Source organism: Rhinoderma darwinii, chromosome 1 (assembly GCF_050947455.1).
Source record: "Rhinoderma darwinii isolate aRhiDar2 chromosome 1, aRhiDar2.hap1, whole genome shotgun sequence".
NCBI classification, from domain to species: Eukaryota; Metazoa; Chordata; class Amphibia; order Anura; family Rhinodermatidae; genus Rhinoderma; species Rhinoderma darwinii.
Genome location: NC_134687.1, coordinates 79112455 through 79139230, shown reverse-complemented (window position 1 = coordinate 79139230; position 26776 = coordinate 79112455). Strand labels below are relative to the sequence as shown.

Sequence of the window (26776 nt, the reverse complement as noted above, 5' to 3'; positions counted from 1 at the left end):
CCTCTATATCGCATCCCTCAAGCATTGAACAAATGAATTTGGTTGAAGATTCCATAATGGCACCATTCCATACTACAGTGGAACAGATAGATTCATCTGATATATCATCACAAGATAACAATGATCAACCTACAGCCTTTCTTTCTTTTCAAGAACTTCAAACTATTGCTTGTTTAGACAGTCTTCGTATAGATAGTCTCAATCCAGAGACTAATACCATAATAAATTATGTAATTTTTCTACAACAAATACAAAATACTATCCTATCAAATCAAGGACTGACTCAATGGACACTTTTCAGACAATATTGGAAAAATAACTTCAAGTGTTGTCCAACAAAGTAAACCAGACCAAATACAAATCTAACCTTCCCCATAGATTAAAAAATGCAGCGAAGTCACTTCAAAACAACAAAGAAATTATAATCAAAATGGCTGATAAAGGGGGAGGGATAGCCGTCATGGACAAATCCGACTACAAAGCGTCCATATTGGATCTTCTATCAGACGAACAGACATACAAAAAATTAGAAAACAACCCTACGGAAAGAATCCAAATTAAAATGAAACAGCTTTTGGATGAAGGTCTCAAAAATGGACATATGAATCAGAAACAAATAAACTATATCTATATCGAACAGCCGATTATACCAATAATACATGCCCTCCCCAAAATTCATAAACAAACAAAACCCCCACCCATGCGCCCAATTGTTTCAGGCATCGGTTCCATCCTAGAAAAATTATCTGAATGGCTGGACGCACTACTACAGCCATTAGCTCAGCAAACCCCAGCATTTTTGAGAGACACACGAGACGTCTTGTGCGCCTTCCAACACAAAATATGGAAAAAAGAATATTCATGGCTCACATGTGACGTAGTGTCTCTATACACTTCGATCCCCCACCAGACTGCATACGTCGCTCTAGAACACCATCTAGCCACTCATAGTGTATACACCAAAAATTTTCAAATATATATCTTGGAGGTATTGATGTTTCTCATGACTCATAATTATTTTCAATTCAATGATAAATTCTACTTACAACTTAAGGGGGTTTCTATGGGAGCCAAATTCTCCCCGTCAATAGCCAACCTAGTCATGGCATGGTGGGAGGAACATGCCATTTTTTCTACCAACAATCTTTTTGGACATCACATTGAATGGTACAAAAGATATATTGATGATCTGTTGTTCATTTGGAAAGGAGATGTTCTAACCATCCCTAAATTTCTGGAATACATGAATGACAATTTTCACAATCTCAAATTCACCCATAGTTACAATAAAACTGACATTGTGTTCCTGGATCTAGAACTAAAAGGATCAGAAGGCTTAATAATTGAATCCAAAACCCATCGTAAACCAACTTCCGCAAATACCATATTGCATGCGAACAGTAACCACTCGAAAAAAACCATCATGAGCATCCCAGTAGGAGAAATGTATCGAGCGAGAAGAAACTGTAGTTCTAATAAACAATTCAACATTGAACAAAAACAAATACACTCTAGACTACATAACAGAGGTTACTCAAATTGGTCACTCAACAGGGCTAATACCATTACAGCCAAACTGGCAAGAAACAATCTACTTAGTGAATCTAACAAATCCAAAGAACCTGATCATCATGTACCCACTTTGATATTACAACAAAGTAACCAATTTTCCGAAATTAAACGTATAATAAACAAATACTTACCTATTCTACTTGATGATGATAGTCTACGCTCCATTCTCCAAGAAGGAGTCAGAATAGTTGCACGAAAGGCTCCGTCACTCGGCAGCTCCCTTTCTCCCTCATTTTTCTCATCAAATGAAACAAAAACGACCTGGCTGGAAAATAAAGGCTTTTATAAATGCGGGCAACATCCATGCAAAACCTGTTCCTATGCTCACCCCAGTAAAACCTTTTCCAACGCAGATAACACAACCACTTTTACAGTGCAAAATTACATCAACTGTAATTCAACCGCAGTTATTTAGATTATCGAGTGCACAGAATGTAAATTAAAATATGTTGGGTGCACTAGCAGAAAACTTAAAATTAGAATACTAGAGCATTTGAGCTATATCCACAACCAGAACATCATTAATACCTCTAATGCAGCCAAGCATTTTATATATCAGCACAATAGAGTAACCAAATCATTCAAATGCCAAGCCATTGAAAAAGTTCATCTACCTAAAAGAGGGGGGGACCTACAACATAAAATTTACCAACGTGAAGCCTATTGGATCTTCAGGCTAAACACCCGTTTCCCTAATGGTCTCAATATAAGAAACAATTTGAGCCTCCATTATTAATGTATGTACTCAACTTCCATTCCAACCCCTTTATATGTTATTGCAATATATATAACTAACTAATACATATCCAAGTACATTTGGTTCAGTTTAGTACAATATCGTTCTTAATCACACAATACTTGATATGTAGATACTATAATTATGACACTAATATTACATATGAATATTCTGTAATGCTATGTACCTACTTACCTTTATTCATAAGACACTTGATATATACTAGTCATCTTAGAAGTATCTAATCAATTGTAAGAACTGTCGTTTCCTCAGTGTTTATCCAAAATAACATTTTATATATTCAAAATGTCAAGGTTCACACTATTTTTATTAATGTAACGTGCATGTTATAGGTTTTTTGCACGTTTACATTTTTTAAGCCACCATGTCTGTAACATACACTATTTTTCTTACACTTTCTGTATTTTCTTTTCTATTCATACCTGCAGACATTTTTCACCTTTTACTTTTCATTTGGTAACCAATACCAACCACTGACCTTCTAAACAACATATATATATATATCCTGGTTAACTAATACAATTGAGTTAATACCATTAACCAAACATATTTATACAACGCGCTCCCCTTTCACTCTCTCATTTCCCAACGTATAAGTACAATCACCAATTGTACTTTCTATTGAGAACTAACATAGTCCGACGATTATATTGAAACATCTATTTTATAATAAATAATTTAAACTAATATAGCCACATCTACTATATATACTACAGTTAATCAATATAAATACATAGGCAGTGTTCTTCTTTTTCATGTCCATGAGCCGAACACATCGTTCGCCTTGGTGTCGATCTCCAGCTGCTGGTTGTTTCCGGTGTGCGTTCCAAGGTTACTACACACTGTGGAACGCAAGCACAAAAAACTACCCTTTGAACCGGAAGTTATTACATATGACAGATCTGGGTTAATACCATCGCATCGCTCTATTACATTTGTAACACAGCCTATCTCTAGAAATTGTAAGGTTTGATTAACCCTCACACAAGGGTTCCTCCAAATCAATATATATAGTTCATTTTCATATAGAAATTTACAATACTCCGCCACTATCAAATAAGGAAATAGAGACACACGGGAATGCAATTAAAGTTACCAGCAACACCTGTAGGCAGAGAAATATATTCCAGCCACACAAACTAGACGGTCAGCATCAGCCATGATTAAGGACGCTTGCAGCGTCTGAAACGCGTAGGCTTTCTACATCACCGATATTTTTTCCTCACACTACCAGGATTTCACACTCTCTACCTAAGTCCTGATTTTTAATCAAATATTTTTTGTCCATTAAACTTGGAACTTCGTTCCATTTTATTCTACAATCCACGCTGGATCCAACCCTCCTTTCCTTCATTGTTAACCATTATACTGTATGGGGGCAGCTATGGGGGCATTATATTGTATGGGGCATCTATGGGGGCATTATATTGTGCTGGGACAGGTATTTGGGATTATACTGTGTGGGAGGCACTATGAGGTATTAGTATATTGTGTGTGAGGGCTGCTGTAGGGGCATTATACTGTGTGGGGGCAGCTATAGGGGCATTATACTGTGTGGGGGGTTCTATGGGATCATGATACTGTGTGGGCTGAACCGGGTGTGTATGGGTGGTGATGGAGCAGTGTTGGAGGCGTGGCTTAAATGGAAAAAAATTGCCCTCTTTGCGATACTTGAAAGTTGCGAGGTATGAGAAAACCAATATAATGAGTGGTGTATTTTTTTTCTCCAGTATGAGGCTCTCGTCTGTATATAGCCAGAGATTGTGATGTGGTTCTTTTTTTGTTTTTGAGCTTTTGTGAGATATGTTCATCAAATCACACATATTGGATCTATAAATATTAACGTGTTATTTGTCAGAATGCTGAATTATCAGTAGGTCCAGGTATTAAAAGTATATAAAAATGTGTTTACTGCTAAGATCCGTTTTATCTGTTATCATTTAGAATCAAATCATTCAGAAATTTAATCTATGCATGTGGCCAAAAACAATGAAAGTAATATGTTTCATGTATGGTTTTTTTATCATTTATGTATCTGTTTGGAAAGTAATTTTTGTCTTTATATCTGATTGTGATTGTGCCATTCAACTGAAGGGAATCCCATGTTTTACATTCTAAATCCTAAGGGTCCTTTTACAACGGCCAATGTTGGCCGTAAAAACGAGCACTGATCAACGAGACATATCGTTTGATTGGCGCTCATTTGCTCCTTTCACAAGGAGCTATGTATGGGGATGAGTGATCATTACTACGATCACTCGTCCCCATACATTTCTATCATGTCGGCAGCACACCTCCCTGTTGAGACAGGGAGATGTGCTGCCAACAACGATAATATTTTGTGTTGCATAAACTAGCCGATGAACAAGCGTTTTCTCGTTCATCGGCTGATCATTGCCCTATTTACACAGGACAATGATCGGGAAAGATAATTGGCCCATATAAAAGGGCATTAATTCTGAATATCTGCTTAGACTGCACTGAAGACACTGAAATTTATCATTTATCCACTGTATGTCAAGCATCTCCAAGCTGAAATAACTTTGTTGACCACTCTTGGCGATACATAAGAGAAGATATTAAACATCGAGCCGATAGCTCCCTACTCTGACTCCTCCATAAATGTGCATACTCTGATTAGGGGAACGTGTATGTTTATGGCATTGGGAGGAAGAGATTATTTGATGTCAGACACCTCCACAGTTGCTGGACATTTTACAGAACCAACAAATATTTACGTCTATTTTGCGGCCATTGTGTCCCTCACAGCAGTCCCAAACCCCAGATCTGGATGTTACCTACAGCCTCTGGTCCTGTTGAAGTCACTAGGACCTAAATAACTGAGATCTCAATCACGTGATCACCATGACAACCAATCATGGCACTCACAGGAAAAGTTTATTGCAGTAACACATTGTCCCAGGGTTTGTGCTGTGTAAAATATTCTCTCTCTTCCAGAGAAGGTGTTACACAGAACAGACAAACATTTGGTGGAAAATAATTAGGGTTAACCCCTTAAGGACACGGCCAATTTGAGTTTTTTCATTTTCGTTTTTTCCTCCCCGCCTTCTAAACGCCATAACACTTTTTTTTCTACGTCGACATAGCCATATGTGGGCTTGTTTTTTGCGGTTGTAGTTTTTCATGGCACCATTTCTTGTACTGCATAATGTACTGATTACTGTAATTAATATATTTATTTTTACGTCATTCACCGAGCGGGTTAAACAGCGCTATATAGTAATAGTTTGGACTCTATAGACACGGCAATACCAGTTATGTTAACTTTTCTTTTTTTAACTTTGCTTTAGGGGAAAAATGGGAAAAAGGGTGTTTTTTGAACTTTTAATACTTTTTTTTTTGGAACATAAAAAAAAAACTTTACCTGCTTTTACTTTTTTTATTAGTCCTCCTAGGAGACTTGAACCAGCGATCGTTGGATCGATGTACGCAGTATATGTATTGCAGTATAGCGTGATTCTGACAGTCTCCTTTGAATATCTGCTGGAGGCAAGGCTTCAAAGTACAAAGAAGGCAAACCTGGGGGCCTTTATTAGGCCCCCAGGCTGCCATGACAACCATTTTCACCGGTCGATCATGTCACGGGATGGGGGGCACGATGGCGTGTTTGAGGGCCCCCCCCCCTATTCTAACAATTTAAATGCAGCGGTTGCGATTTGACTGCAGCGTTTAAGGTGTTAAATGGGCGGAATCAAAATGATCTTTGATTCCGCCCGTTGCAGTGAGGTGTTGGCTGTATAACACAGCCGTTACCTGTTGAGTATGGAGCGAGCTCAGCCCGTGAGCCCGCTCCATACTTCCCCTTAACGGCTGTCACATACTAGTACGTGACATGTCTTTAAGGGGTTAAACCCTTCCTGCCTGCTCCAGTAAGATTAAAGGGCTAATGTAGTCCTCGCCATTTTACGGGCTCTGTTTGATAACATACTCTCTCCTGCTCACAATGCCATCAACTAGCTTGCGTTTGTTATTTTGCCAACCTTATCCTGCACTGTGATAGTGAACTGAAATATAGAAAACGGTTGCGCTATAGCAGTGTCATATGTTAAACGATGTACATATATTTGGCATCATCTTCACAGCACAATTTGATAATACATTTGTGGGGTAAATAATGTTTATTGAACCAACCACCTTAGAACATAATGTGAAAATCATGAGAAACAGAGTATTTTTTCCTGTTTCTGCCCAATTTTCCCTAAATAAGCCTTGGGGAGACTAAGAAAAGAAAAACAGTTTCCTTTGGAATGCAGCATATCAAATTGTACATTTGAGCTCTGGGCATCAAGGCCCAAAACAAATCGGTCATGGAAGGGTTAAAGGGCATGTCCACCTTTGCACCAATTTTATTTGACTGATCCAGAGCATTTAAAAAAAATGAAGCAACTTTGCAAATAGACTTGCTTAAAAAATCTTAACATTTTGTGAATGAAGCTCCTATGTAGTTAAACTCTGTGTAGGTTGATCAGGCAGTCAAACATGCTTAGATTTGTTCCCTACTTCTTGCTAACAGACATTTGGACACATGAAGAAATTCACACATGGATGCAGCCAGGATTAGAATATACAGGTTTTGTTTGTGGTCTGTAAGCATGTACACACATACAGGGGCGTAACTAGGAAAGACTGGGCCCCACAGCAAACTTTTGACTGGGGCCCCCCCTCCCCTGGGTGTCAAACCCCCCCCCCTTGTAGATAGTGCCTTTTTTACAGCCCCCCTGTAGATAACGCCATACAGCCCCCTCTGTAGATAACGCCATACAGCCCCCTCTGTAGATAGCGCCATACAGTCCCCCCTGTAGATAACGCCATACAGCCCCCTCTGTAGATATCTACAAAGGGGGCTGTATGGCGTTATCTACAGGGGGGGCTGTATGGCGCCATCTACAGAGGGGGCTGTATGGCGTTATCTACAGAGGGGGCTGTATGGTGTTATTTACAGAGGGGGCAGTATGGCGCGATCTACAGAGGGGGCTGTATGGCGCTATCTACAGAGGGGGCTGTATGGCGTTATCTACAGGGGGGCTGTATGGCGTTATCTACAGAGGGGGCTGTATGGTGTTACCTACAGAGGGGGCTGTATGGCTTTATCTACAGAGGGGGCTGTATGGTGCTATCTACAGAGGGGGCTGTATGGCGTTATCTACAGGGAGAGCTGTATGGTGTTATCTACAGAGGGGGCTGTATGGCGTTATCTACAGGGGGGCTGTATGGCGTTATCTACAGGGGGTCTGTATGGCACTATCTACAGGGGGGCTGTATGGCGTTATCTACCGGGGGGACTGTATTGCGTTATCTACAGGGGGTCTGTATGGCGTTATCTACAGGGGGTCTGTATGGCGTTCCCTACAGGGGGGGGTCTGTAGGGAACGCCATACAGCCCCCCTGTAGGGAACGCCATACTGACCCCCCTGTAGGGAACACCTTACAGCCCCCCCCCTGTAGGGAATGCCATACAGCCCCCCCCTGTGGATAGCGCCATACAGCCCCCCCTGTAGGGAACGCTATACAGCCCCCCCTGTAGGGAACGCTATACAGCCCCCCCCCTATAGGGAACGCTATACAGCCCTTCCCTGTAGGGAACGCTATACAGCCCCCCCTGTAGTGAACGCCATACAGCGTCCCTAACCCCCCCAAAAAATGCGACCTACAGTGTGAGAAGACAAAAGACATGTATCCCCTATCCACAGGATAGGGGATACATGTGTGATCGCTGGCACTGATAAGGAGAACGAGGGACCGATAGTCCCCCGAAGTTCTCCATGACTAACCTCTGACTTCCGGCGTCTGCGTAGCTCAATAAAAATGAAAGGAGCGCTGGTCACGCATGTGCACAAGCACGACCGGAGCTCCATTCATTTCTACGGAGCTGCCGACACAGACCCCGGAAGTCCGAGGTTTGTGATGGAGAACTTCAGGGGACTTTCAGTCCCCATGTTCTCCCTATCAATGCCAGCGATCACACATGTATCCCCTATCCTGTGGATAGGGGATACATGTCTTTTGTTTAATGGCAGAGCGGGGAGATACCTCCCTGCTCTGCCGTAGTGTTCAGTGGCGTTGCGCTGTAGCAGCCATAGCGGCTGCTAGCGGAGCCTCCGGCCATGGAGGGGGCCCGTGCCGGCGGGCGACATGGGCCCCCGCATGCCGCGGGCCCCGTAGCAGCCGCTACGGCTGCTATAGCGGTAGTTACGCCACTGCACACATAGGTCTGCATAGGAGCTGAAGACACAAAATGGTAGGAATTTAAATCAAGACTATTATTTTTTTTTTAGCTGCATAGGAACAATAATAATTAAGAAAAAACGGCTGAAAAGTTGGACATACCTAACCTAACTCCTATCTCCTGTAGCTCACTGATTAGAAGTAGCAATTCACTAAAATACTGAATTTATCCATATAATGCAGGTCCATTCTTTTCATATACTAGCTAGATAGTTGTAACACCCTACTATGTAGCCTAATGTTAGACACACTGCCACATTAAGTCTAAATTTATATTTAAAATTCTAATTCTAATCTGTAAAGCTCTCACCAATGATACACTTCCCTACATCTCCCCACTAGTCTCCACATATTGCCCCACAGGGGCGGACATCTAACCTGTGTAGCTTGTTCAGCTGTAAAGGAGCCCAGAGGGTGGAGAGGGCCCATTCTGGATTCAGGGGTTTGGCTGATAGCTGATGGTGCAGGAGCAAAAGGAAGGAGTCTTGTAGATTTCATTACATGTCGTTCCCTGTTGGGCAGTACATGTCCTAGCCCAACAGGGATGTTACCATCAACCCCTTCACTGCTCTTGTTCACCAGGGATGTTATCATTAGCCCCTTCATTGTCCTAGATCACCAGGGAAGTTACCATTAACCCCTTCATCTAGACAACCAGGGACCAGGGATGTTACCCATCACTGTCAGAAAAATTAAGATTATCCAGCTTTTATCCGGAGAGATAACCGCTAAAAAAATGTTGCCCTCCTTATAAATTTTAAATATACAGTTAGGTCAAGAATTATTTGGACAGTGACACAAGTTTTGGCATTTTAACAAAACATATTGAATATACAGTTATGTAATCAATATGAGCTTAAAGTGCGGACTCTCCGCCTTAATTTGAGGGTATTCACATCGTAATTTGAGGAAGGGTTGAAGAATTACAGCTCTTTAATATGTAACTGCCTCTTTTTCAAGGGACCAAAGGTAATTGGACAATTATCTCAAAAGCTATTTAATGGGCTGCATGGGCTGTTCCCTCGTTAATCCATCATCAATTAAGCTGGTTAAAGGTCTGGAGTTGATTCCAGGTGTGGAATTTGCATTTGGAAGCTGTTGCAGTGAACCCACAACATGAGGTCAAAGGAGCTCTCAATGCAAGTGAAACAGACCATTGTTAGGCTGAAAAAAATGAAGAAATCCATCAGAGAGTTAGCACAAATGTTAGGAGTGTCCAAATCAACAGTTTGGTACATTCTTGGAAAAAAATAGCGCACTTGTGAACTCCAAAAGGCCTGGATGTCCACGGAAGACAACAGTGGTGGATGATCGCAGAATCCTTTCCATGGTGAAGAAAAACCCCTTCACAACATCTACCCAAGTGTAGAACACTCTCCTGGAAGTAGGTGTATCAGTATCTAAGTCTACCATAAAGAGAAGACTTCATGAGAGCAAATACAGAGGGTTCACCACAAGGTGCAAACCATTAATCAGCCTCAAAAATAGAAAGGCCAGATTAGACTTTGCCAAACAATATCTAAAGAAGCCAGCCCAGTTCTGTAACAGCATTCTTTGGACAGATGAAACCTGTACTGGAATGATGGGATGAAGAAATTATGGAGAAGGCTTGGAACGGCTTATGATCCAAAGCACACCACATCCTCTGTAAAACATGGTGGAGGCAGTGTGATGGCATGGGCATGCTTGGCTGCCAAAGACACTGGGTCACTATTGTTTATTGATGATGTGACTGAAGACAGAAGCAGCCAGATGAATTCTGAAGTGTTCAGGGGTATACTTTCTGCTCAGATTCAACCAAATGCAGCAAGGTTGATTGGACATCACTTCACAGTACAGATGGACAATGACCCAAAACATACTGCGAAAGCAACCCAGGAGTTTTTTAAGGTAAAGAAGTGGAATATTCTGGAATAGCCAAGTCAATCACCAGATCTCAACCCGATCGAGCTGCATTTCACTTGCTTAAGACTAAACTTAAAGGACGAGTGTCACGGAAATTTTTTTTTTTTATATCAATTTGCATTTAGTGTTTTATTATAAAATCTTTTATTTATGTGTGTGTTTGTGTTTTACTTTTTTATATTTTTTAACTTTTTCTTCTCTATGGGGGCTGCCATTTTTTTTGCCATCTCTGTATGTGTCGATTAACGACACATACAGTGATGGAATATGGCACACACATCCCCATAGAGAATGCGAACGGGAGCCGTTCAATCCACTATAGCGTACGGGGTCTGTTTGGGAGCGGCGCATGCGACGCTCCCACACAGACCAAAAGTCAGGTCTTCGCTAGAGTGAAATCCGGCGCCATGTTCATGTCGACCGGAAGCCGCGGCCGGACTGTGAGATGACGACTTCCGGTCGCGGCTTCCGGACTTGTGTTCTGAAGCAAGCACGAGGAGCGGAGGGAGCAGACCGGAGCGGACGGACCAGAGAGAGCGGCGGCGGCAGGAGCAGGTAAGTTAGGTCTGTGTATGTACGTGTTTTACTGTGTGTTTACTACTCTATGTTAACCTACTACACTGTGTGTTAGCTCAAAAAATGGCGACACACAGTGTAGGAGGTTTGACCGTTCAATCCCCTCCTTTCTCATGGCACTAGCCAGGATAAAGGAGGGGGGATTCTGTGAGCTCACTAGAGCGAGTGAGTATTCCCAAATTTTGCAGCATAAAGCAATGTGGTTGCTTTACCACATGCAATGCTGCAATTTTGGGAATTGCTCCATCTAGTGACCAGCACTGGGAAATGTTATAAATTAGAATCTAATCTAATATTTCCTGACTCGTGAAAAAATTAAAAAAATTTGGACAGTGTTTAAGCATTCATACACTAACAAAAAATTTTCTAGCGACACATTCCCTTTAAGGCAGAAAGAGCCACAAACAAGCAACAACTGAAGACAGCTGCAATAAAGGCCTGGCAAAGCATTACAAAGGAGGAAACCCAGCATTTGGTGATGCCCATGGGTTCCAGACTTCAGGCAGTCATTGCCTGCAAAGAATTCTCTACAAAGTATTAAAAAAACACATTTTATTTTATGGTAATGTTAATTTGTCCAATAACTTTTGAGCCACTGAAATGAGGAGGCTGGGTAGAAAAATGGTTGCAATTCCTAAATGTTTCACAGTATATTTTTGTTCAACCCCTTGAATTAAACCTGAAAGTCTACACTTCAATTGCATCTCAGTTGTTTAATTTCAAATTCAATGTGGCGGCATGCCGAGCCCAAATCATGAAGATTGTGTCACTGTCCAAATAATTCTGGACCTAACTAGAAGAAGATGCAAGTTAAGGGTATTCTAGCAGAAGAGGGCCCACACAATGTTTTTACACAGGGACCCTCAGTTGTCTGTGTCTGCCTCTGAAACCCAACATTCCTGAATTCTCTTCCTTGTGCAATTCGCCATCCTTGGACCCATTTAGACCTTTTAAAAGCATATTAAAAACTCATCTCTTCTGATAATCCTATCTTAAGACATAGACTATAGTCTCCTCTACTACTCTCCTAATGCTGGTTCCAAATAAATATACACACTGAAACCTCTTTGAGATGACTACCCAACATTTCATTGAAAAATGTTCTTCTAGAGGGGTGGTCCCCTCAAAGAGGATGCTCAGTAAACGTAATAAATGAATGCACTGAAAATCTGTCACCGGAATTCTGGTCTGGATAAAGAGATAGTCTTTTGGAGAAGTTTCACTGTATTTCTTTTTTTAACATATTCCCTTTGGAAGGGCCTGAAACAGTAAGATAAATTCTTGAGCAACAAATTGTCTCATTCAGTATATGGATGTGCAGAGAAAAAAAAATAATTTTATCTTAGCTGTTTATAAGCTGTTTTATTGTTGTGTATAGTTTCTCTGCCTTTTTGAGATGTTTCATTCACTTAGTAACATGATAGAGTACAGACTGAAAAGTCATGTAAATAACTAAATCATGGTCATGGACAATGACTCAGTGTTTTGTTTCCAACTTTGACCACCACATGGAAATGAGGTTTCGGTCAATTAAGCTTTTACAAAAGATCAGATTGTCTGTCCTTATAGTACATCTTGTTATTACAAATCAGCTCATGACACTGTTCAGGGAGGTTGCTACTGGATATGTCTAATCAAGTGTTGTGACTGGAAAGAAACCACACAGAAATTATCAGCAAGTATTTAGTTATTTTCCTTTCTGGGACAATCAATAAATTGAATAAAAATGTACAAACATGTTTATATTTCCTTGGTTGACAACTGTTCACAATTTTAGTTCTAAGTTGTAAGGGTGAACTGTAATTTATACGAAAATGTTGACCATTGCTGTAAAGATGGCCCAACCAGAGGAAATTACTCTGAGGGTCCAATCTACATTAAAACAGAACACATCCAGTTTTATTTGCTTTATAAACCTTATTATGCCCTAAGAAATAGACCATAGTAATAAATAATTGTATCCTAATGGGGTTTGTCTTCTACTGGACTTTTGGGGCCATTATTGTGTCAGAGTAGTTTCCTACCAGTGGTTACTCTGGTACTATGGTGGACCAGTCTGATGTAGGCCTCTAGTTTATTTTATCAGACACCAAAGTTGGCACGTAATAATAGATGGGGTAGATATATTCATCTGCGGCTTTTAGCTCTAGTATAAAAATATCTTGTATTTATCATCTGAATAATAACAAACTCTACCATATTAGTTGGCTGTACACTGTTTATATCAAGTTTGTGCTTTGTATCACGAATCATGCTAAGAAATCTCCATTGTCCTAAATTCACAGTTGTCACAAGAGTTCAACATAGCTTTATTGGAAAAAATGGCATTGTTATTATTATTATTTGTAAAGCCCCATGCACCCGACTGTGCCCGTAATCACGGTCTGCGATTATGGGCATGGCCTGTGGACAGCCATCCGCAATTGCGGGCCGTGCTCCCATTATAAAGTATAGGAGCACGGTCCGTAAAATAAAAAAAAAAGAACATGTCCTACTTTTTAGGTAAGGTTTCTACGACACTGACACCTTTCTGTAAATATGCGGGAAGATATCCGTCGGCCATAGAAATAAATGGGTCCGTAATTACGGCCTGTAATTACGGACGAAATCTACATTCATGTGCATGGGGGCCTAAGTAAAAGGCAAAAGAAACAGGTAACATTTAAGTGAGCCAAGAGTGAGCCATATCTGTGCATAACCAAAAATGCAAACTAAATAGATATTGTTGGAATAAATGTTATTTCTAAACACACAAACACACACACACACACACACACACACACACACACACACAGACACACGCACACAAACACACACACACAGAGACACACACACACACACACACACGCATACAGTACATACAAGAAAGAACAACACAGGGAAAGATGATCCTACAGACATGGTGCGATATTGTACTGTAAAAGAAGTGTTTTATAAGTACTAATAATATTAATTCATCACAGGGTTTATTAACATTTTAACAGGCAGCAATAATGATGCAATAATGTACTGCTGAAATGTTCATTACAAATCAAGATTAAAAAAAAGGTCTATTCCCAACAGTCCACTGGACACTTTCCTGCCTATCCAGTTTGAAGCTACAAGGTCAGTCCATATGTGGACATCCTTGACGTATACCTTGCACAACAGCAGTGTTATAAGTAATGAAAGTTACCGGTTTTCTCTGTACCCGAAGTGACTAATTGGGCTACACATTTTCTGCATGATGTAAAATCATTAAATTTGGATCTCAGCAACTGAAAATGTTAATCAGAAAAACAATGTTGTCTAGACATCCCGTTTGCTGTCTGACCACATTACAGACCAAAGGACAAATCATAAGCACAAGCTATTTTAGGAATCAAAGAATGTGACCACCACAAGAAGTTTTTTCTACATACTTGACATTTATTAGAAAAATTTACATGGAGATTAGCTTTTATTATAGTTTCTTAGTATTCCATGCTTACTATGGTCCTTTTAAATGCTCCTTTTTTTATAAAATGTTTTGATTTTTTTTAAGAAATACCGGATATTTTAATTATATCATTTTTTTATTTATTCCTTCTTATTGCTTATTAAAAACAAAAAAGATATAAACAAAAATTCTTCATTTGCAAATGGCATCTTGTATTCTTTTGAGTACTTGCAAGGCAATGCCAATGAATTATTGCAATGCCCACTCCTACATTTTTTTTAACCTTAATATGTCACGTTACTTTCGCACTCCTGCCCAATCTTATATCGCAGGTAACATGCTGAGCGGTATAGTTGTTGAGGTGATTTTAAAATACCTGAGGAGTCTCATGCTCAGGTTCTATTAAATACATTCATCACATAAAATATGAAATATCAACATCAGGAAAAAAACAGATAATACTGTAATAAAGTGCCATACAGTAGCCAAATGAATACATCACATGGTAGCCAAATTCCATTGTAACTTTATCCATTATTTATTACATTAGTTCTATTATTCCATTTATTATACAGGTATGATTTCAAAAAATCCAAACGTAATAAATGAACTGTAAATTTTTCAACAAATAAGTTAATGCTGAAATGATGACGTGTCGGAGATATTATTTAAAAAATTAAAGCCACTTAATGATGCTTCTGTCCTCGCTCCTGACAGATGACCTTTCTTTAAAAAGAAAAGCAAACATCCTGCCAAATCACCTTGCTAACCCTTTGTTCACTAATCTTCAGTTTTGGTTCTGAGTCAGGAAGCCTTTTGTCCTGAGATTTTCTGTGCCAGAGTAGAACAATACTTTAAATCATTTAGTTTTTTACTTTTCGGAAATATTTTATCCAAACAGAAGAAAACAGTCTCCTTGGGTAAATCTAGGGAAATGGCTCTGACTCTTGCCTGTCCTATTATTATCATCGAGAGTTTAGCTTTTTCATCTGTACTTTTTTTTCTACAGATTTAACACGTGCTGTTATGCAATATTTGTCTTACTGGATTTCAGTAAAGATGTCCAAATATAGTTAAGAATTTGTTGGTCAGCTCTTCTGTTCAGCCGGATTGGTCAACCAGTGCACATTATCATGTCTGGTCGTATCATAAATCTAGGATTGCATTATATTAACTTGACTTAATATTGCATCATACATCATTACTTTAGTTAGTTGTCTCCAATGACAAAATATCATTGGCCAGAACATAAATGATAAAAAATCATATATACATGAAATTTCCACTGCGCTCTGCAGTAGAATATTTAAATTCACTGTCTATGGCCGTGTAGATTGCACCTATATACAACTATTTAAGACATTCAATAGACAAAAGTCTGCAATACTAGACTTAGCCCAAGGACAAAGACTCTGTTTATGGGAAAAATAGATATTTTTTTCTAATATCATACAATCCCTTTAATTATTAAAGCCAGCATTTGAAGGTAACAGGACAGCCTCTTATGTTCATATGGTCATGGTTATGTTCATCCTGGCACTCCGGTTTTTCTACCGCATTGCAAAAACATACTGATAGGTTAAGTGGCTTCCAATTAAATTGTCCCTAAAATGAATATGTGTGATTCAGAAACGGGAAATTCGATTGTGAGCCCCATGGGCGCAGGGACTGATTGGGGTATATTCATGATACAGAGTTTACATTGAAGCTATGTTAACCTTAAAGATCTGTCACTAGTTTATTAGTTCCCTATCTCCTAATTAATCTAAAAGGCGCTATGATGCTGATTACTACAGTGTCATTTTTATCATAAATGTTTATTATTCGCAAAGAAATAAGCATTTTTCTAAATATGCTAATCTGGCTATACTTGCCAAATGGGAGGTTACTCGTTCTTTTCACTCTGGGCGGTGTAATGTTTTCTGTATGACGCTGTTCAATCAGCGTCATACAGGTGTCCTCTTCACAGAGCAGCGTGATCTCTGCTTCAATCACGAGAACACGCTGTGTTGTCACTACCGGCCGCAGGTCCTTCACCACTCCAAGAAGACGGTCCCTACATCGCCTCCAGCCGTGAAGGACAACTCTCATCCACCACAGTGCTGCTGCTGTGGGTGAGAAATAGAAAGAATTGTATTCGGCACACTCTTGGAAAGGTAAAGTTAATTTATTTTGACTTTTTTCGTAATGCCAGTGGCTATATGTGCAACGTTTCGGTCGCGAGACCTTCGTCGGGCACTGAGCCGTACTGGGGAGTGGTTTAATGAGAGCGGTAAGCCACCATTGTAGATTCAGTGCCAGCTATATTGTTAAACCAGCCCCCAGTACGGAAGAACACTGCGCACATGGTGCATCATCCCAAGGGATCTGAATTGTGGTGTCAGGGGAGTTCAGAATCATGCTCACCTAATAGTTGTGGTGGGAGCATGACGTCCTTATGCGTATATATCTGTATATGCAGGTCTGCAGCCCGGGATTTAAACGGAGACCCGTGGGGTTCAGTTTGGCAGGATCAATAGCAGAAAGAAAATGAAAACAAAAATTGAAAATTCCTCTTATTGACGCTGTTCCTCTCTGGTTGTTTCTTTCTTGGTGAGCCTCGCTGGTGCGGAAACACTAGCGATTAGTCAAACAAATTCTGGACCGTGACCACAAGATTGGATTAATAACAATTTATTTTAATGTGGATAAAAGTATAAAAGCTGTGCGTTTCGAGACCGCACCGGTCTCTTCCTCTGGCTAAAAATACATAAAACGTACAATAAAAACACAATGCAATAAAACACGGGTAGGAATAAATAAATAAATATATATAAGTATTATCTAAACAGTTATAATGCCTATATAAATCCAAGATAGGATCTCTACGAGGAGGCAGGAAGGTTCATTTAGATACATAATCTTTCTCTTTAATATTCATAAGGTAAAGTCCGGTTTATTATCACTGACAGACAAACTCTCAAGGGAGCTGTCCGCTAGAACTCTACGGTAGTCCAGAAGGATCAATCTGACGCGGATTGCTCCGAGTGGGAAATCTACCTTAGCAACGTCAGGTGGCATTGGGATGTTATAAATATTCTTGGGTTCCAAAAGGTCGATATCGGGGAGTTAGTGGCTTTTATTCTGAAGCAAAAGAGGGACTTCGAATATTCCTGTTCATTGGCGTAAGTTTATACCGGGTTAGTTTTTTATTATTATTTTTTCAATTATTTTTTCAAGAAATGTACATGTTTGATTGTTTCCAGTACAGTTTGCCTCTATTTGTACTTCTGTTGACTATCAGATTATAGTCTCTGCAATAATATTGAGACAAACTGGATACAATGTATTGTTCTTGACGGAACCAATAGCGCAGTCGCTATTGATTCCGTCAAAATGACGGAACACTGTCACAACGATAACAAATGGAAACCATTAGCTAAGCTAAGGTTTCCGTTTGCCTTTCCCTTGAGTGGTTAACCCGAAGGAAACCTCTGACGGAAAGGAATGGTAATGTGAACACAGCCTTACATCTACTACATTATCTGTACTCAAATAATTATCACCGTCTGTTATCTGTGATGTTACTTCGACTGCAGTTATCATCTACTGTTTTTCACACGTTTCTAAAAAGTGGGCAGAGCATAGTAAAAGCTGGCGCAAATTATAGTGGATATCTATGCCAGCTCCTGTGACTGGCAAAGAGTTCACTCAGTGGCGCACGGACACCCGAAGATGCAATAAATTTATTACGATTCGTGCGCCTCTTAATAAATTTGTCGCATCTTACTCCAGATTGTTTTTTATTAGGACTGGAATATGATACTCCAGTCATAATATATTCCCCCCTATGTGTCTTATTTTTTTTGGAACACAGTGGCAGATTTGCTACTGTGTTTGGGTTTAGAATGTGTTTGAAAATGTGCCAAATTTGGTTTAAGTGTTTTCTTGACAAAAGTTTATATTTTTATGTAAAGGAAGCCTCTTAAGTTTTTAATTCTGTATCCTTAAAGGTTACTTTTCTCCTAGGCATAACACCTGCCAAGAGTATAGTGCAGCTCCAAGCCTTGTCATCAGTGGATCTGTACATCAGATTCCTCCCTGACAGGTATATTCAGACATTAAAGGGAAGGTGTCATGAATTTTTATTATTTTTTATTATATTGCTTTTAATAAAATATAAACAAAAATTGTATTTATTAGTGTTGTGACTTTAAACTTTTTACTGTGTTCTTACTTTTACTTCTCTATGGGGGCTGCCATTTTTTTTTTCATCTCTATATGTGTAGATTAACGACACATACAGAGATGGAATACGGCACATAGAACCCCATAGAGAATGCGAACGGGAGCCGTCCATTCACAGAAGCGTACGCCGTCTGTGTGGGAACAGCACATGCGCCGCTCCCACACAGACCAAAACGAAGCTTGTTCGCAGAGAAATATCCGGCGCCATTTTTATGCGGACCGGATGACTTCCGACCGCGGCTTCCGGCTATATGTTCAATGAAGCGAAGGCGCAAGGAGCGTAGACCAGCGGAGGCGGCGGCAGGAGCAGCTAATTTCTGTTCGTGTATGTTCGTGTGATACGGTCTGCTGAGCCCTGTATCTAATCCTCCTACACTGTGCAGTTGCTCAGAAAATGGCGGCACACAATGTAGGAGGTTTGAAGATTCAAACCCCTCCTTCTCCTGGCACTAGCCAGAAGAAGGGAGGGGGATTGTGTGAGGACACTAGAGGAGTGTGTGTCCACCCCAAATTTGCAGAATAAATCAATGAGGTTACTTTACCACAGTGACCATGCTGCAATTTTGGGAACTGCTCCCTCTCGTGACCAGCACATGGAAATGTTATAAATTAGAATCTAATTTATAATATTTCCTGACTTGTGAAAAAATTAAAAAAATTAAAACAATGTGTAATCACTCAAATACTAATTGTTTAACTGAAAAAAGAAAAAAAAACATTTCTAGCGACACATTCCCTTGAAGGTTGAGGTGTGGTTAAAACTGCAGCCAAAGAAACGCATGCGTTTTAAAAGCGATTTGGTGCGTTTTTTTATGCACTTGCGCTTTTTACCTCACTCCCGAAGTATCTCCATTTGTAATCTGTGGTCAGGTCATCTCTCTTCCAATGTTCTGTCCCAAGTAATCAGCGTCATACACTTCTCATTGTTCCAGCCCAGCTTCTTTCACTGCACAATCACACTGTAACAATGGGCTGGAACAATGAGAAGTGTATGATGCTGATTGGTCACTGATTGGTCAGCTTCATACACTCCTCTTCACAACGCCCACTTGGTCAAAAGTAAAAACACCCCCAGTTGGTCATTAAGAAACTAATTAGCATAAATCTAAAATTGCTTATAAATTGCTCAAAAATGATCGTTTTTCAAAATAAAAACCACTGTTGTAATCTACATTACAGCGCTGATCAGATTGTGTAGGAGATAGGGCACTTATAATCTGGTGACAGAGCCTCTTTAAGGGAGTCAGGTCTGGGGTCATTATTAGTGTAGGGGGTCTGGTCTGAGGCCTGTATTTATTTAGGGTACTTGTTCTGGGGTCTGTATTTGTTTAGGGGGGTCTGGTCTGGGGACTGCAATAGTTTAGAAGGTCTGGGTCTGTATTTATTCTATGATCTAGTCTGGGGTCCAAATTTATTAGTCTGAGTAAAAGGTGTTGTCCGTGCACATTGATAGGTCATCCGTATAAAAACTGGTCCGTGGCCGGACAACCCCTTTAATGTATGGTTCTGGGCCTTGGTGTCTAAATTTGTGTGTTTCTACAGAGGCTGGAAATGGCTGCAGAAGTGATGGGCAAAGATGTCTCATCAGGGCATCACCTGTGAGTCACTGGATCTATAGGGGATCTGTTCCCTCTCCTGACATGTCTTTTATAGGAAATCCTTGGGTTCTACATATCTTTGTGTACCCAGGACTAATAGACAAATGTGTGTATACCATTCCCATTGTCAAGAGGATCTGTCCCTACACAGTGTGATACAGTCAGCGATGGTTGGAGACTGTCAGTATGTAGGGACACAGCCCTTTGACAAGGGGAATCGTAACAACCATTTGTCAATTCTCGCACAAAAAGGTGGTGTTCACTATAGACACGGCAGAGCGGCGGTGGGGAACGGGGGGCCCAAGTTTCTGGAACAGCCCAGGACCTATGGTCTACTTAATCCACCTGAGTGTGGCGCTAAGTAGCTTTACTTATTGTAACAGTGCATTTATCAATTTGGATTGTGGTCAGTCACATGTGTATGCACTTGTCTTTCTGTTTCTATCGGTTAGTTGTCCCAAGATCTATTTAAGAAAATAAATGCACAAGGTTGAGAATTTATTAAAGCTTCCTTCACAACTGCGTCAGGGTCCCGTTTTGAAGTTCCGTCTGAGTTTTCGGTCAGAACAAGACCCTGACTGAAACAAACGGAAACCGTACTTTTCCATCACCATTCGATTACGGTAAATATTCAGTCAAAACAGCGGAACCCAGTGGTGTAGCTATAGGGGTTGCAACCGATGCAGTGTGGCCCCCGTTGCCACACAGCGCTAATTTCGCTGGTCGCGGTTCTAACTGTATTTGTGTCCAGTTCGATGCTGGATATTGACTGTGCCACGAGCGGCTCGGCGCAGGCATGCGCGATGTAGTGACATCATCATGCCTGTCTGCACCGAGTCACTCACAGCACAGTGCAGAGGAGGAGAAGGATCTCCTCCACCCGTCATGGGAATGGGGATAGGTAAGTAATTATTTTATTATGTTTCTATTAGGTACGTACATATGGGGGAATTATACTGGGTATGGGAGGGGGGCTCATATGGTAGCTGCTGAGGGAGCATTATACTGTATAGGACAGCTAAGGGGGGCATTATACTGTATGGGGGGCATTATACTGTATGGGACAGCCATAGGGGGCATTATACTGTATGGAGCAGCTATGGGGGGCATTATACTGTATGGGGCATTATACTGTATGTGGCAGCTATGGAGGGCATTATACTGTATGGGGCAGCTATGGGGGGCATTATACTGTATGGGACAGCTATGGGGGGCATTATACTGTATGGGACAGCCATAGGGGGCATTATACTGTATGGAGCAGCTATGGGGGGCATTATACTGTATGGGGCATTATACTGTATGTGGCAGCTATGGAGGGCATTATACTGTATGGGGCAGCTATGGGGGGCATTATACTGTATGGGACAGCTATGGGGGGCATTATACTGTACGGGACAGCTATGGGGGCTTTATACTGTATGGGAGTATTATACTGTATGGGGCAGCTATGGGGGCACTATACTGTATGGGGGCATTATACTGTATGTGGCAGCTATGGAGAGCATTATACTGTATGGGAGGCATTATACTATATGTGGCACCTCTGGGAGGCACTTTACTGTATGGGGGCATTATACTGTATGTGGCAATTATGGAGAGCATTATACTGTATGGGGGGAATCATAATGTATGGGGCAGCTATGAAGGGTATTATACTGTATGGGACAGCTATGGGGGCATCATACTATATGGGGGGCATAATACTGTATGGGACAGCTAGCTATGGGGGGCTTTATACTGTATGGGGGCATTATACTGTATGTGGCAGCTATGGGGGGGCATTATACTGTATGGGGCCGCTACGGGGGGGGGGGCATTATACTGTATGTGGCAGCTATGGAGAGCTTTATACTGTATGGGGGCATAATACTGTATGGGACAGCTAGCTATGGGGGGCTTTATACTGTATGGGGCATTATAGTGTATGGGGCAGCTATGGGAGGGCATTATACTGTATGTGGCAGCTATGTGGGCATTATATTGTATGGGAACATTATATTGTATGGGGTGCATTATACTGTAGGGGGGCATTATACTGTATGGGGCAACGATGTGTGACAATATATTGTGGGGCAGCTATGGGGCATTATACTGTGGGTGCAGCTACTGGGGCATTATACTGTGTGGGGGCAGCTATGGGGGCTTTATACTGTGTGGACAGCTATGCGGAGCATTATACAGTGGAGGCATTCATAGGGTCTGTCAGGCAAGCGGCTTGGCATAGGCGTGCGCAGGGGTCTGGTGGTGTTGTGGAGGGGTAGGGGGGCCCAAGCTGAATTCTTGCACCAGGGCCCATGAGTCTTTAGTTACGTCCCTGATGGAACCCTTGCACAACTGAGGCAAACAATTGGCACCGGATTCGTCACCATTGAAATCAATGGTGATGGAAACGGAAACCTATGGTTTCCGTTTGTGTCAGTCAGGGCTCCATTCTGATGGAAAGCTTTCGACAGAACGTCAGAACGAAGCCCTGACACAGATGGGAACGTAGCCTATTTCTGTTTTCTGGGAGAAACAAAGGCTTAAAAGCTGTCAAAACGACCCTGTATAGATAGATTACAAAGGCAATTTGACTGGCTAAAGGCCCTTTTACACAGGCCAATTATCGGGCAAATGATTGTTCACAGAACGATCGTTGACGATAATCGCCCTGTGTAAACAGGGCAGCCATCAGCAGATGACCGAGCAAATGCTCATTCATCTGCTAATCGTATAGTTTAAAAAAAGTTCAATATTATTGTTGTCGGCAGCACATTTCCCTGTGTAAACAGGGAGGCGCGCTTCCGACATGACAACAATGTATGGGGACGAGCGATCGGAGTAACAAGTGCTCGTACCCATATTAGCTCCTTGTGAAAGGAGCAAACGAGCGCCGATCAACGAGCTGTCTCATTGAGTGGCGCTCGTTTACATGGCCCAGGAGGGGCTGTGTAAGAGGACCTTTACATTGTTCACAACTCTGATTCTCCTGATTTTTTTAGAGCCCGCTCTACTAGAGCAGTGTCCACCTCTTGGGCTAAAAGTCTAATCCTGTTGGATCAGATTTGCTGTGAAGGATAATGCTTGCACCTTCATTAACCATTAAAGGTTACATTTCCGGTTCTCAAAGGAGACGGCTCTGGAGGAGACAAAAAGGCCCTCTTTATGTGGTTACTTTTTGCTAAACACATGATTAGAGCGCTTGATGTCCTTTATAGGGTCAGGGGGCTCTACTTAATGAGAATTTAATTTAATTAAAATTTCCATCTGTCCTACTAGTACAAAGGGGCAGAAATACTCCATTATTTTGCTGCTCTTAAGACTAAGGGAAAACAGATTAACATAAGAAATCAACACATTTACTTCATTGAGAAACTTACTGATGAAAAAAGCTAAGGCAAAAAAGTCATATCCAACTAATCAGATTAGAGCTGTCGTTTATAAAGCAATTTGGAAAATAAAATAATTAACTTTTGTTGTTGTTGTTTTATTTTTTTATTTCTTTGCTTTTCTGTTATAAAAAAAAGTTTGCCAGTCCATTGGGATAGAGACAAATTTCTAAAATGCATTGACCTATGATTAAAATACTGTATAAAAACCTGGTGTTAATAATAATTCCAAATGAGACTCTACAGTTATTTATGAAAGACATGAAGGAAGTCTAGTCTACTGGTGGAGATGTACTTCTTACTACCAATGACCTTCCATTTAAAATCTTTTTTTTTCAGTTTTAAAAACAAACTTTAACGTTTTTGTCAAAGGAGTATTTTCTAGACACCAGACAAGATACATTTTTCTCTTTTAAGATACCATAATTGAATGTCATAAGGTATTTAACATCCGAGCCAAATATCAGTCAGCTCTTCATCAAGTAAAAGCATTGCAGTACTTTGTGTCTTTGGTATGAGCTTATTCAGACTCAGTTTTGTTTCTATAGTAACAACATCTTTTGTATTGTGTATAAAGATTGCCAAGTATGAGCTCACACTTCAACCAGCCCCACTACTAAATGTGTCTGAATTACGCACATACGTATCTATGAGACCGATACATGCCATTACCGCAAGTCATGAGTTCAGCGTATTGCTTTCTACAGTAACATAATAGGAATATATTTACAATGACAGAGGCAAGGGTTGGCGATGTATCCAGAGTATTTTCCCATTTCTGGAAAACGATCATTACACTTATTCTACATTGTATAATTTTTTTAAAACTAAACCGAACTATTCAATAACAATGTTATAAGACTTTAAGGTAAGAAGACATACATAGATGCACATAATGCATGAACTGAAAAAATCTCTGATAAACCTTCCACAGAATCATGTTAAACACTAAAATACTGTAACAGTACATCATAGTAAGTTAGTAATATTATTAATAAATATGCTTGTATGTGCCTCGAGAATTTGTGATCTGGGGAAAAAATAAGTTATTAAGAATTGTTTTTTTTACACTATGTTTGTATTTAACTTCCTGTGTTAAGTTTCTGACCCATTTCACCCTGTATATGATACATTTCAATCAAAGGCACAGTTGCGATTACTAAACTACTTCCCAATTTGACAATCATACGGCTGACATTTACCTCCCCATTTACCATTCTTTGACATATGATACTTTTCCCTGCAGCCCTTATTCATTGGAATCAAGAAAAGTTCTGTTAGCTATAGCTGTTTGACGTCCAATAATCTGATGTCTATAGGGTCTGCTAGAGAGACACATTGCATTATCAATGCTGCCTATACTATAGCCCAGAGCTGTATTTACAATCCTGATTGCTTCAGATGTGAAATCTTCCATCATTTCTTGCTCCTTCAATGTTTGCATATAGTTTTTTTTTAATTCTTTGCATTCCGTGAAGTTTAGTCTTTAGTCCAGTCACTGGATTGTGATTTGAAAAAAAATCACTATCACTCTACATTATATACATTATTATATACATTATTATAAACATTATTATCTCAGCTAAGTTTTTAGCAGTGCCTGTCGAGCTTATCAATTGTTATCTATACCAACTAGCATCTATTGGATTTATAAAGTTACTAAATTTTTTTATCTAGAGAATACAGATGATAGATAGATAGATAGATAGATAGATAGATAGATAGATAGATAGATAGATAGATAGATAGATAGATAGATAGATAGATAGATAGATAGATAGATAGATAGATAGATAGATAGATAGATATTAGATAGATATATAGATAGATAGATAGATAGATAGATAGATAGATAGATAGATAGATAGATAGATAGATAGATAGATAGATAGATAGATAGATAGATAGGATAGATACTGTAAAATTATGTCCAAAGTAAAAAGAAAAAAAGCACTTTAAGCCAATGGGTGTAACAGTGTTTCTATAAGGACTACAAGGGAATGCCTTTGCACTCCTCTTACTGATGAATCCTTGTGCAGTCTTTGCCAAAGAACATATACAAGAAAAAGAGGTCTCTGTACATTTTTTAATCATTTGGCCACACACTGAATGGTTGGATCAGCTATGAACTATGTGGTTGCCCCAGGAAATTGCTCACATTGTCGGCCAATTCTAACCTTCGTAAAATAGTCCATGTTTGGTTAAATCCGCTGTTAATTTGCACAGTTATCACACAGGTCAGTTATCATGTGATCATGTGACAGCTACTTTTTCTACAGGTGGCTCAGTAGAAACTTGACACATATGGCTCCCAGCTAGCCTCTATGGATGAGCCCTACCGGGTTTTAAGTAAAACACATCTTAACTTTCTCTGTACTGACTCTTGTCTTCCTTCTGCCTGAAATGTAATCTGTTAAAGATGATGTTCACTCCTTCCATTAACACTCTCAAACCTGATTCCTCTTTGTCCTGCCAACGCTTTTATCTGTCCTAAAACACAAGTCTGTTGTTTCAGGAGGATATATAAAGGTGAGCTGTCCTTCACTTCTCGCCTTGTACAATCATGTCTCGGCACCTTTTTACATCTATATTCCAAAGGTTTATTTTCCTACTTAAAATTGCCAGTGACCTACACCTACCATCTTCTGTCTGACAGTACATCTGTCTCCAAACCTCCCACACCATGGAATGCACTATACTAGCCAATCAGACTGACCTCTCACCCTCAAAATTTTAAGCATGCTCAGAAAATATGCTACTTTTTGGATGTTTATCATAATTCCTAGCTGTCCTGCTATTAAACTATTTGATAGAATACCTGTTTTCTACATCCATCAGTTATACATGCCCTTTCATTGTATTCATTTTACACATAGTTATCAGCAGGGTCACTGTACCCTCTTGTCTTATCATACACTGAAATGTTCTACTCTGTGCTGTTGGTTCTGTACATGAAGAGAAATGAGCTGCATATTCATTCAATTATTGTTTTTCTAGCTGAATCAAAATCATATATAAGTTAAATATTTAACTAATTAAGTCTCTGTTCACATTAACGTCATGACTTCTGTTCCTAGAGATGCCAAGGCAGCTTTGGCAGATCACT

At 40.2% G+C, this 26776-nt stretch overlaps 1 protein-coding gene across 1 annotated transcript in view; it reads left to right on the top strand.

Moving 5' to 3' along the window:
- Positions 1-26776, top strand: part of DLC1 (DLC1 Rho GTPase activating protein) — a 418348-nt gene that overhangs the window by 95429 nt on the left and 296143 nt on the right. The gene's annotated exons all lie outside the window — the stretch shown is intronic.